Source organism: Lutra lutra, chromosome 18 (genome assembly GCF_902655055.1).
Source record: "Lutra lutra chromosome 18, mLutLut1.2, whole genome shotgun sequence".
NCBI classification, from domain to species: domain Eukaryota; kingdom Metazoa; phylum Chordata; class Mammalia; order Carnivora; family Mustelidae; genus Lutra; species Lutra lutra.
The window spans coordinates 14624448-14638219 of NC_062295.1; the positions used below are offsets into that span (position 1 = coordinate 14624448).

The 13772-nt window shown below is 45.3% G+C and overlaps 1 protein-coding gene across 7 annotated transcripts in view; it reads left to right on the plus strand.

Annotated features, from left to right (window-relative positions):
- The first annotated feature begins 277 nt into the window (after positions 1-277).
- TMC5 (transmembrane channel like 5) overlaps positions 278-13772 on the plus strand; it is a 74770-nt gene continuing 61275 nt past the window's right edge. Inside the window, exon 1 of one of the 7 annotated variants that reach the window (XM_047713542.1) lies at positions 278-314. The gene's annotated coding sequence lies outside the window, so the exon portion shown is untranslated. Of the gene's footprint in view, positions 315-343; positions 366-3654; positions 3945-4345; positions 4447-13205; positions 13285-13772 lie in introns of those variants that run through there. The other 6 variants (XM_047713544.1, XM_047713545.1, XM_047713539.1 and 3 more) reach the window with 6 other exon arrangements.

The window sequence follows — 13772 nt, forward strand, 5'->3', positions numbered from 1 at the left end:
TGGCCCTTGGGAACTTTTGGGTGCCGGCATGTGGCAGCCAGTGGGACCTTGGGAAGGTTTGCTGGATGGAAGGAAACAATGAACTCAGACCTGGGACCATGAATAGAGGTCTCCAATGCCAACAGGTGTACTAACCCAGCACTTGCAGGAACTTGGCTAGATTCCAGGAAAGCGATCTCCCCTCCAGGCAGGAAGTCCGGACACGCAGCCTAGCTACCTGCTGCCCCAGCCAGGATTGTCGATGTGCCTCGCAGGCAAGCAGACGCAGCAGCGGCCAGAGCTCCAGGCTCTGGGGACGTGAAAGCCGACTGGAGGTAGCGCAGGTTCGCCAGGTCTCGGGGCCAGTTCTGGGACCGTCTTCCCAGGTATCTACCAAGATTCAGCGGCTTTGGCAGAGCCTCCTCCCTGGCTCTGAGAGAGGGGATCAGTGGGCAGAACCAGGCGCTCCAGCAGGGTTTGTCCCCAACTTGGGGTGACTGGGTTGTGGCCCGGTGGTGGGGGGAGTGAGCCGGGATGGGGTATAAGAAATGGGTGGGGAGAACCACCCTGGGCCTGGAATCTCAGAATGGGAGGATCCAGACCTCAGCATTGAGCTGACCCATTGTGTTAAGAAGGCCTCTTAAGAGTGCGCACAATCCGCTGCCCTGTGTAGGGGAAAAAAATAATTGCACCCAATTATCTGGCACTCACGGAACCGTGCTGGGCTGCTGGGTCATGATTCAGAGCTCGCTTTGGAATTGCACTGTTATGCACTCTGCACCTCTGGGCAAGTTACTTACCCTCTCTGGGCTTCCATGTTCTCCTCCGTAAAAAGGGACTCAAAATAAGACCCCTTTTCTAGTGTTTCTGTGAGCCTTGTGTGTGCTGGGGACACAAGAAGCACTTCTTGAATGTTAGATATCCATTTTTTCCCTGAGACAGTCTCCTGAGATAGTGCCTCCCAGTACCCTTTACCCATGAAGAGATTTGGGCTCAGACAGGTTAAGTAACTTGTCTGCAGCAATTAGATGGAAACAGCAGAATTTCAATCCAAGAAGTGGAGCTCCAGAGACAGGGCTTAACGTCTAATCCAGGTCCCACTATTTCCTAGAAGGTTGAAGGGAGGTGGGGGAAAGCTGCTTCTGAGATCCCTTGTCCTTATTTGTGCAATAGGTACAATGATGTAATTGTGAGGGGTTATTGTGAGGATTAACTGAGCATACATAAGTGCATCCTACTAGAGCGCCACAAGGGTAGGATCCTTCTGTTTTGTTTGCACATCTAGCCCCAGTGCTTGGCACACAGTAGATGCTCAGTAAACACTTGATGAGTGGATGAGAAGCACATATTAGTTGTTATTCTTTTTTTTTTTAAAGGTTTTATTTATTTATTTGACAGAGAGAGATCACAAGTAGACAGAGAGGCAGGCAGAGAGAGAGAGGGAAGCAGGCTCCCTGCTGAGCAGAGAGCCCGATGTGGGACTCGATCCCAGGACCCTGAGATCATGACCTGAGCCGAAGGCAGCGGCTTAACCCACTGAGCCACCCAGGCGCCCCTTAGTTGTTATTCTTACAACAATCCCTGCTCCATACTACTGATGAGGAGACTGAGATTCAGGGAGGTTAGGTAACTTGCTGGATGTTACCTGGGTGCCTGGTAGAGGAGTCAGCATCTGAACCCAGGTCTGTTGATCATAAAGTCTGCGTGTTCTTGACATTCAAGTTCCATCATCCCCTAGTAGAGTGAATATGGCAAGTTATTGCTCTTCTGGGTCTCAGTTTCCTTATCTAGAAAATGGGGACAATAATGATCACTACCCCACATGGTTTTCTTCTGGATCAAATAAACCTAAAACACTCAGAACAGTGCCTGGGACTTAGCAAATGCTCAGCAAACACTCGCTGCAGTGAATGCTGTGACTTTCCCTGCAAGAGTAAAGTGGATTACGGTATAGCAGTCATGTTCATTTACAGGAGGCAGAGGGGAGAGTGGAAGTGGCAGGGGAGGGAGGAGGAGACCAAGGAGCTTACTTGCCTTCTGTGTAGTTCACAGAGCCAGGCCCCTGTTTGCTATCTGGAACATTCCTGAGAAACTCCCTATACTCAGTGCAGAGGGAGGAGTGTCACCTGGGTATCCTAGTCTCCATCTAGTATCAAAGAGGCCGTTACTGGGAGGCTTTTGATGTATAAAGAAGGCACAAGGCCCTCTGCTTCAGTGTATTACCCACTGCAGCTGATGAGGCCTTTGGGAGGAGGGTTTCAGGTGGCAGGGACAGTTACATAGTAGTTATTCTGGCTAGACCTGGATTCAGATTATTGTCTTGGAGTAATTCCCAGCTCCAGGACTTTTACAGGTTGCTTTCTGAGCTTCAGTTCCCTGATCTGCAGGAGGGGCTCAATATGTAAAAATACGGTATAGTTTCTAGAAGTGGGGAAATGGAGGGGCAGAAAAATTTTCCTAGAGGAAATTGCTGAGGTGCTGATTTCCTTGTCTTGTCAATGGGAATTGGGAGATATTATCCAAAGTTTGTGACACACTATATCATTCACAGCAGTGGTTCTCAACTGGGGGTGATTTTACCTCCCAGAGGATATTTGTCCATTCCTGGACTTATTTTTGGTTGCCCACAGCTTGTGGGGTTGGTGATGGGGAATGTCCTACTAGTACCTAATGGAGGGAAGCTGGGGACACTGCTAAACATCCTCTAATACTCAAGAGAGCCCCCACAACACAGCGTATCTCACCCAAAATGTCAATAGTGCTGAAGTTGAGGGACCCTGACTTATACCTACATGAGAATTATTGATTTGTCCTTTTGCAGTCAAATGCTCTACCACTGAGCTATACCCCCCCTTTTAAAAAAAAGATTTTATTTATTTATTTGACAGAGAGAGATCACAGATAGGGAGAGAGGCAGGCAGAGAGAGAGGGGGAAGCAGGCTCCCTAGTGAGCAGAGAGCCCCATGCAGGACCGGATCCCAGGACCCTGAGATCATGACCTGAGCTGAAGGCAGAGGCTCAACCCACTGAACCACCCAGGCGCCCCTGCCTGGCTTGTCCTTTTGCTTTGGACTCTGAGTTGGCTAGGCTCCGTACTGATTGATGGGCAGGATTTTGTAATCCAGGCATTTCACAAGTCGCCCCAGGGATGACAGTTCTGAGAGCTATTAAACCCAGTGGAGGTAGAGTATATTGTCCCCATTTTGTAGATGAGGGTGAGGAAAATTGAGGTTCAAAAGGATAGAATCATAGAGCCTCAGACGGGTAGAGTTGTAGAGCACTAAAGTAAGGACCCAAGTCAGCTTGCTGTGAAATGTGGGCTGGTTCCACGCTGCCTGTCCTTTATCTTTGGAAAGGCCCCGCGGTCATAATCATGGAGTTAACTTATAAAGTCTGAATGTTGCCCCCGGGGCTGTTTCTGCTTGAGGGTGTCTAGTGGAGCATAATGTTGTGGAAGAATGCTTTGGTGAATACAGGAAAAGATGGGCTCTTTTCACTCCACCTTACTCTCCGGGATTAAAAAAAAAAAAAAAAACCTGATTACTTCCTTATGGTAGTAAGGAAGAGATAAAATAACCTTTAGTAAGGACTTTGTTCTTTTTAGTGTGCTGATGTGAAAAGAACATTGTTGGGAGGGCGGCGCTGGGGTTCAGGAAGAAAGTACACAGTTTGGGCTCCCAGGCAGGGTGTCTTTACACACGTAGCACGCAGAGGCCATGGCACAATCATGACGTTGGGGATCAAGGACTGATCTGCATTTTAAGTGGGTGTGACCCGGGTTATTTATTGGCTGATGAGGGGAGAGAAGCTGGATGGCCAGTCCCAGTAGGGTGACTAAGAAAGTAAGCAGGGCTGTGTCTCAGGCACAAGACGATGGGCTTTATGGGTTAGTATTAAAAAAAAAAAAAAAAAAAAGAGGACTTGTGTCTCTACAGAGTGGAGAGGGAACGCTGGGACAGAGGCAGGTAAGAAAGGGTTTTGTATTTTGTTTTTTAAGAGCTTGCTTGCTTATTTATTTATTTATTTATTTATTTATTTGAAAGAGAGAGAGAGAGTCCAAGTGAGGGGAGAAAGAGAGAGAATCCTAAGCAGACTCCGTGTTGAGCATGAAGCCAATGCAGGGCTCAATCCCGAGACCCTGAAATCATGACTTGAGCTGAAACCAAGAGTTGGAGGCTTAATTGACTGAGCCACCCAGGCACCCCAAGATACGGTGTTTTGAAGGTGGTGTGGGGGTCCCAGAAATGATAGAGAACCCTTGGGGATGTGCCCTGGGAGAAGGCAGAAACAGGCTGTCCTGTTGCTTATCACCAGGTGCCAGGTCCAGAATAAATGTACAATTTCCTGTTAGAGGCAAGAATGACTATGGGGAAATGGGAAGCAAGGGAGCGTGTCGGTGAGCAAGCTCTGGAGCTGTCTTCCTGAATCAAAATCTGGGCTTCTCCAGGTCCTCCTGTGCCACTGTGGGTGAGTTATTGTTACCTTTCAGGGCTCAGTTTGCTTGTCTGTAGAATGGGTAGAGTGCTAAGGACTGCCACCTCCTCTTGATGTAGCAGGGTTAGTAAGAAAGTAGGGTGCACGGTAAGCCACTCAAGAAATGTTCGTTCTAACTCCCCCTCTTCCTCTTTGCCCTTCTCTTCTTCCTCTGATAACAATGAAGATGATGACCATGATCCAAGTTCAGTCAGAGATGCATGGGTTAGAATCACATCGGCTTCTATTTAGTTGTGTGATGTTGGACAAATTACTTAACTCTGGGCTCCAATGTAATCGTCATAAAGTGGGGATAATAATACTAATAATACCTCTCCATAAAGTTGTTGGGGGATATGATTACTAATGCATGTGAGGGGCACAGCATGGTGCCTGGAACTTAGGAAGGTACTCAATAAAGTGGCGCTGTCTTTGTGCCTATTGATACCGTTGTTGTCTGACTAGTTCCCTTCTGCCCTGGAGAGGGAAAGAAGAGGTCAGTGGATATGGATGTTGAGGAAGTAGGGTTAATAATCACGTTTTGCCAGGCAGGGTCCTCTCCCCAGGGGGGAGGGTCAGGATGAAGGTATATACTTCTTTCTAGAAGTTCAGTGAATCACTACGTGGTTTATGTTTGCCAGGAGTTCCCAGAATGGAGTGCCGTGAGATTGGATTATATTACTGCTCAGGCTATTTTCAACCACCTCAGGTTCAATGTTCCCAGAGATAAACCCAGGTTGATGCAGCGCTAATCATCGGTAGGGTCATGTCTGGAAAGAACATTCCTTACTTATAAGAAAAGAAGTAGGGGCTGGGTAAGTTTTCTGTATTTTTACAAATGCCAGAAGAAGCAAGTTCCGTTTTCTGTAGCATTTGAATCAGGGTGGGTAGCATTTAAGAGAAGAGCAGAAAGTCCTATTTCTATAAATTCACAGGGAGACTTGGAGGTCCAGAGTTGCTATTCCCAGTCTTTCATTTGTTAGCACCCCCAATAAATGAAAAATTGTGGCTCTCCAAAGGAGAGGTGGAATTTTCTCCTGTGGCAGAGACTTGACTTACACATTTTATGATCAAAGGAAAGCCCTTAGCAGGAGAGGAGGTAGGTGGAAATCCCAGGAAGACGGTTTAATTTGCCCTGCTGGAACTGTCATTCCTGGGATGACTCATGAAATGCCTGAATTGCAGGGTCCTCTCTGCCAGTCACTGTGGAACTGAGCCAAATTGGAAGAAAAACACAAATCAGTAACCTTTAGCCTGTTTTGGCGTGTCTGGGTGGTTGGTTGGTTAAACATCTGCCTTAGACTCAAGTCATGATCCTGGGGTTCTGGGATCGAACCCTGCCTCAAGCTTCAGGCTTTTTGCTCAGCAGGGGTATACTTCTCCCTCTTTCTCTCTGTCCCTCACCTTGCTTGTGCTCTCTCTCTCTCTCTCAAATAAATAAAATCTTAGAAGAAGGAAAACCCAGGTATCCTCTGCTTCTGGTTTTTTTTTTTTCCCTCCAAATCTGGAACCATAATACTTGGGTTGTATTATATAATGTTTGTTTGTTTGTTTGTTTTTAAGATTTTATTTATTCATTTGACAGACAGAGATCACAAGTAGGCAGAGAGGCAGGCAGAGAGAGAGGAGGAAGCAGGCTTCCTGCCGAGCAGAGAGCCCGACACAGGGCTCGATCCCAGGACCCTGACATCATGACCTGAGCCGAAGGCAGAGGCTTTAACCCACTGAGCCACCCAGGTGCCCCAATATATAATGTTTGTTTAAATAGGCATTATAAGGACGAGTATAAGGATCTGAATTAGTATGGTTAAGAACTAAGTTTCTAGGGGCGCCTGGGTGGCTCAGTCAGTTAAGCCTCTGCCTTCAGCTCAGGTCATGATCTCAGGGTCCTGGGATTGAGCCCTGCATCGGGCTCTCTGCTCAGCGGAGAGTCTGCTTCTCCCTCTCCCTCTGCCTGCCACTCTGCCTACTTGTGCTCTCTCTCTCTCTCTGTCAAATAAATAAATTAAAAAAAATTTATTTTTTTTTTTTATAAAGAACTAACTTTCTAGTCCTAGAGGTGGATCCAGAAGGGGATTCTTTTTCTTCTCAAAGAGAGAGGCTTTCCACAGACCCTGGGTGTGGATAGAGCTCACCCTGGCTTTACTCTCCTCTCCTGCCTTTCTGAGACCCAGTGGAAGAGAAAGCAGTAGGGGATCCTAGCCACAGTGGATATTAAGGTTTATCATTTTTCACTGCTCCTGGCAGGAGTCTGAGCACATGGATGGTGGCGAAGGGGATTAGGAGGGGTTTCCACAGCCTACAGGTCTCCCGGAAGTGAGGTCCTTCCTCGGATTGCAGAGGAGGCCACTGCTTCTAGCAGCTTTCCATGGCGACAAGAGCTATTACATATCTTGTGTTGTCTCTGGCTCTCCCAGAGAGGGGTCCTTGCTCTTCTGGGACAGATTGGAACAGGCCAGCCATGCAAGAAGATACTGAACTGCCAACGTGCAAGCAACCCACCACTTTTCCTTCCCACCTCCCTCCACCTGCCTTAACCAGCTGCTTTGTAGTGATTCTTAAACCTTGGGGTACAAAAGAATCTCTTGGAAACCTGATAAAAAGGCAAATTACCAGGTCTCATCCTAGATCCACTAAATAAAAACTTGTGGGAATGGGCCCTGAGCTCAAGTGATCTTTCCAGGACTGGCGGGTTCCCAGGACATGGAACTTCCAGTGCTAAAACCAGATTAGTTCTGGGTATATTAGGACTGGTTGGTCATCTGATGATCCACAGCCCCCCCCCCCCCCCCCCCCCCCCCCCCCCCGTCTCCAGCAAGCTCCCAGGTGAGTCTTGTGGGCTCCTCAGCTTGATGTGCACTCATCAGGGAAGCTTTATTATTTTTTTTAAAGAGTTATTTATTTGAGAGAGAAAGAGAGGAAGGGAGGGGCAAAGGGAGAGGGAAAGAGAGAGAGAGAGAGTCTGAGATCATAACCTGAGCTGCGATCAAGAGTCAGATGCTTAACTGACTGAGCCACCCAGGCACCCTTGATCGGCAAAGCTTTAAATATTGGAGTTTCTGGGGTACCTTGGTGACTCGGTCTGCCTTTGGCTCAGATCATGATCCCTGGGTCCTGGGATCCAGCGCTGCATCGGGCTCCCTGCTCACTGGGGAGTCTGCTTCCCCCTCCCCCTCTGTACCTTCCTGCCACCCTCCCTGCTTGAGCCATCTGTCTCGCTCTGTACTCTCTCTCTCAAATAAATAAAATCTTTAAAAAATAAATATTGGAGTTCCTTTAGGCTTTATTCTTCCCTAGACTTGCACAAATATGACAGCCTCATGGCCACTTACTGCTATTTACATTTAAATTAATTAAAATTTAAAAAATTAATTAAAATTAGGGGCCTCTGGTGGCTCAGTTGGTTAAGCATCTGTCCTGGGCTCAGGTTGTGATCCCAGGGTCCTGGGATTGAGCCTCACATGGGGCTCCTTGCTTGGCGAGGAGCCTGCTTCTCTCTCTCCCTCTGCCCGTAGCGTCTCTCTTGATCTCTGCCTGGGTCTCTCCCTCTGTCTGGGCGTGCTCTCTCTCTCTTTCTCTCTCTGTCAAATAAATAAGCAAAATCTGTAAAAAAAAAAAAAAAATTAAATTAGGGGTGCCTGGGTGGCTCAGTGGGTTAAGCCTCTGCCTTCTGCTCAGGTCACAATCTCAAGGTTCTGGGATCGAGTCCCACGTCGGGCTCTCTGCTCAGCTGGGAGCCTGCTTCCCCCTCTCTGCCTGCCTCTCTGCCTACTTGTGATCTCTCTCTCTCTGTCAAGTAAATAAATAAAATCTTTTAAAATTTTTAAATTAATTGGGGTGCCTTGGTGGCTCAGTCAGTTAAGTGTCTGCCTTTGCCTCAGGTCATGATCCCAGGCTCCTGGGATCAAGCCTCGCATAGGGCTCCCACTTGGTGGGAAGCCTGCTTCTCCCTCTTCCACTCCCCTGCTTGTGTTCCCTCTCTCGCTGTGTCTCTCTCTGTCAAATGAATAAATAAAATCTTTTTTAAAAATTAAAAAAAATAAATTAACTAAAATTAAACAAAATTAAAATCCAGTTCCTCCCTTGCACTAGCCACATTTTAAGTACTCGGTATGTACATGTGGCTCATGGCTGCTGTATTGGACAGCATTGTATAGGATGATTATATCATGGTAGAAAGTTCTGTCAGTGTTGCCTTAGATGATCTCTAGAATGGGCTTTCTCAACCTCACCACTATCAACATTTTGGGTCAGATAATTTTATTTTGGGGACTGTTCTGTACATTGTAAGATGTTTAGCATATCCCTGGCTTCCTCCACCTATTAGATGCCAATATCACACACCTCACCCCAAGTTGTGACAACAAGAAAGGCTTCCAGAGGTTGTGAAATATGGTATCTGAAGGCAAAATTGCACTGATTAAGAATCAATGCCCAAGGGGCACCTGGGTGGCTCAGTGGGTTAGGGCCTCTGCCTTCGGCTCAGGTCATGATCCCAGGGTCCTGGGATCGGGCCCCGCATCGGGCTCTCTGCTCAGCGGGGAGCCTGCTTCCTTCTCTCTCTCTCTGCCTGCCTCTCTGCCTACTTGTAATCTCTGTCAAATAAATTTAAAAAAAAATTTTTTTTTCAAAAACAAAAAAAAGAATCAATGCCCAAGACACATGGCTTCTACCAATCTCTTTCTGAAAGAAGGAAAGCCAGCCACACACCCTGCACTTCAGAGAAGAGCATTGGTACCTGAATGCAGATGTCATCCTGCAATTCCCTTGCGTCGGTCTGTTTTACATCGAAGGCCTGTGGGCCTCACCTACTTTGGGGACAGTCTTATATACAAGAAAGTCTTGTTACAAAATGTCATTTGCAGGGCACTTGGCTGGAATGGAAGAGCGTGCAACTCTTGATCTCGGGGTCCTGAGTTTGAGCCCCACATTGGGTGTAGAGGTTCCTCAAATATTATTTTAAATAAAATATTTAAAGTTTTATGTATTTTAAGATTTTTAAATTAATTAAAGTATTCTTAAAATTAAATATTTTTAAATAAAATAAAAACTTAATTTTTTTACAATGTCATTTGGATGGAGAGGGGTTTTGGTTTCAGTAAAGTGTGAGACTGCTGGAAGGAATCTGGGGAGTCCTGGGAAAGTCCAGAGACTTCTCACCAAGAATGGATTGTAGTAGAAAAAGAGGTATCTTAGCTAGGGTAATGAGATTTGAGAGACTTCAAAGCATCTATATCAATAAAAGAGTGATCCCATCCTAGCTTTTACTTGAATTTTCCTCTGAAGTTTAATTGGTGACATTTGTCAGTTCTGTCATCCCAAGTATCCCAAATTATTTAAAAACAATATTAGAGTCATCTTAATTTGATTATAGAAAGCACTTGTGACCTTCACAGTAACCGCAGTACATTAGACCATTCTCTGCGTGGATTTTTGCCATGTCTAGGTGATGCCCCTCATGAGTTTAAAGTTCATGTTCATTTTCCCACTGAGCAGGGAGCCTGATGTGGGGCTCGATCCCAGGACCCTGGGATCATGACCTGAGCCAAAGACAGATGCTTAAGGACTGAGCCACCCAGGCGCCCCTAAAAAATATATATATATATTTTTTTAAAATTAAAAATTAAAAAAAATATATATGTATATACATATATATTTTTTAAATTTATTTTATTTTATTTTATTTTTTTTAAAGATTTTATTTATTTATTTGACAGAGAGAAATCACAAGTAAGCAGAGAGGCAGGCAGAGAGAGAGGAGGAAGCAGGCTCCCCGCTGAGCAGAAAGCCCGTGGGGCTCGAACCCAGGACCTGGGATCATGACCTGAGCCGAAGGCAGCGGCTTAACCCACTGAGCCACCCAGGCGCCCCTTAAATTTATTTTAGAGGCAGGGAAGGGGAAGAGGCAGAGGAAGAAGAGAGAATCTTTTTTTTTTTTTTTTTAAGATTTTTATTTATTTATTTATTTGACAGAGAGAGATCACAAGTAGACAGAGAGGCAGGCAGAGAGAGAGAGAGAGAGAGAGGGAAGCAGGCTCCCTGCTGAGCAGAGAGCCTGATGCGGGACTTGATCCCAGGACCCTGAGATCATGACCTGAGCTGAAGGCAGCGGCTTAACCCACTGAGCCACCCAGGCTCCCAGAAGAGAGAATCTTGAGCAGACTTATGCCCACTGTGGAGCCTGACATGGGGGGCCCCAGTCCCATGACTCCAAGATTATGACCTGAGCTGAAACCAAGAGTCTGGCGCATAACTAACTGAGCCACCCAAGTGTCCTAGTACTTGCATTCATAAAATATAATTGCCTTCCTTTGGAAATTAAGCAAATGTCTTAAAAATTAAGTAAATTCTTTTATGAAGGGGAAATATAAATAAAGAACAGGAATATATATCCGTTTAGCTCTATTTATATTTTTCCCTCCTATTCATAGTTTTGATATTGGTCTTTTGCAAACATAGACCTTGTTTTCTGAAGGATCCAAACGTATAGTTGCTTTTTGTTTGTTCGCTTTTTTATTTAATTTAAAAAAATTTTTTATAAACATATAATGTATTTTTATCCCCAGGGGTACAGGTCTGTGAATCGCCAGGTTCACACACTTCACAGCACTCACCACAGCACATACCCTCCCCAATGTCCATAACCCCACCTCCCTCTCCCTCCCTCGCCCCCCAGCAACCCTCAGTTTGTTTTGTGAGATTAAGAGTCACTTATGGTTTGTCGGTACCATACTGTCTTGATGATGACAGCTTTGTAATAGAGCTTGAAGTCCAGAATTGTGAGGCCACCAACTTTGCTTTCTTTTTCAATATTCCTTTGGCTATTCGAGGTCTTTTCTGGTTCCGTATAAATTTTAGGATTATTTGTTCCATTTCTTTGAAAAAAAAAATAGGTGGGATTTTGATAGGGATTGCTGTTTGTTTTTTTTGCCCCCAAATATATGGTTATGACTATACCTGGGTCACAGGTGGATACAGTCTCTGAGAAGTCCTGTGGGGCATGAACTAATGCTTAGTTACCGGAGGGTTTTATGAAATGGGTGATTGGAGGTTTTGCCCTCACACTTTTTAAGACACTATTTAAATTGCCTTTATTTCCTTGTTCTAAACATTACACACAGCAGATAAAAGATTTCTAAAGCATTTGTTTGTAGTGGTGTGGGTGGTGACAGCCAAAGTAATTATTAAGCTAACATGGTAACAAAGAACATAAACAAAATGTAGGTTTCTGCTGAAATGTGGGTTTGTTTAGGATAGCTTCCTGCCCCGTAACTGCTCAGGGATGGGCGGTGGCCTTCACTCCTTGTGTTGGAATTGTCTTTGCAAGGTCAGGTGCCTGAGAAAGAAATGAAGGCTTCCAGAACTGCGATTTTGAAAACTTGCTTGAAATGAGAAGCCTGGGAATGGACCATTTCTTCTTTTAAAATTCTTTTCTCTTCCCTTTCAGGAATTCTTAGAATTACAGACTGGTATTTTGTGTGCATATGTTGGGGGAAGGGGATGAGATGCAATTATATTATTGTGTAATGTCTGTTGTATCCCAGGATTTAGTCTTCTGTGTTCCACCTTCATGATTTTTGCCCCTTTTCTTACCATGCATACTAATATTTATCTATTTTTTTTTTACCTAACAGATTTATTTTATTTTTAATTTATTTTTTATTTTAAAATATTTTAGTTATTTATTTGACAGAGAGACAAATCCCAAGTAGGTAGAGAGGCAGGCAGAGAGAGGGGGGAAGCAGGTTCCCTGCTGAGTAGAGAGTCCCAGGCGGGGCTCGATCCCAGGACCCTGAGATCATGACCCGAGCCGAAGGCAGAGGCTTAACCCTCTGAGCCACCCAGGCGCCCCCCAAACCCTCAGTTTATAAATGGGATATGTTTGTGCCAAAAATTGGACCCAGGCATGAGAAATGCTATCTGTGTGAACCCTCCCACCAGCCCCCTTACCCAGAGTGGTCCAGTTGATCCCAGTGTAGGTTTGTTTTGCCTTTCATTGGTTGAGATGTCCTCATCATGATGGACCCCAGGTGATGGATGAGATGAATGAGAACTTTGTAGGACAACCTTCATTTGTTCATGCAACAAATATTAATTGAGAGCTCTTGCATGCCAGGCATGGTGCTAGATGCTGGGCATATGAGGAGCAAAATAGTGTAACTCCTGCCATCGCAGAGCTTTCAGTCTATTGGAGGACAAGTATTGAACAATACAAGCTCAGAAAGTAATATATAATTACAAACTGTTAAGTCCCATGGGCAAAAGGACAGGATGCTATGATAGAGGCTCAAGGGGAACTATTTGCATGTCCAGGAATAAAGGAGACCGCTCTGTAAAGCAACATTTAAGGTGATACCTTAAGGATGAAGGGTTAGCCTGGCCAAGAGTAAAGGGACAAGCATTCTACGCAGAAGGAATAGCACGTTCAAAGGCCATGACCCAGGAAAACGGGCCAGCGTCTCTAGTGCAGGGTATAGCGAACTACGTCCCTGGGTTCAGATGTGGCCTGTGAACTAAGAATGGTTTTTATATTTTAAAATTATTGGCAAAAATCAAAACAATAGTTCATGGCATAGAAAAATTATATGGCATTCAAATCTTGGTGTCCATAAATTGGAACACAGACAGACCTCTTCGACTATATATTGCCTAGGACTGCTTTTGTGCTAGCCATTGTGTGAGTCATTGCTACAAAGTTCATATTGTTCCACAAAGCTTAAAATAGTTCCTGTCTGATTCTTTACCGAAAAAGTGTGTTAACTCCTGACTTAGAGGATGAAGAACAAGGGGAGAGGTAGGAGGAGCCAGCTCGTGGATACTTTTCACACCATAGTAAGGTGTTTGTTTATTTTTTATTTATTTTTATTTATTTAACTGTTTTTTGAGGGTGTGCCTGTGTGGCTCAGTCAGTTAAGCATCAGCCTCTGGCTCAGGTTGTGACACCAGGGTCCTGGGATCGAGTCCTGCATCAGGATCCTTGATCAGCAGGGAACCTGCTACTCCCTCTCCCTCTGCCACTCCTCCTGCTCCTAATGTATTTCTCTCAAAAGCAGGGGGAGTGGCAGAGGGAAAGGAGAGGGAGAAGGAGAGGGAGAGAGTCTCAAGCAGGTTCCACACCCAGTGTGGAGTCCTCTGCCGGCCAACCCTGAGATCCTGACCTGAGACAAAACCAAGAGTTAGACACTCAAACCAACGAGCCACCCAGGTGCCCCTATTTATTATTATTATTATTACTATTACCGTTATTACTTTTTGTTGTTATTGTTAAGGTTTTATTTATATAAGAAATAAATCTCTGCTCCCAATGTGAGGCTTGAACT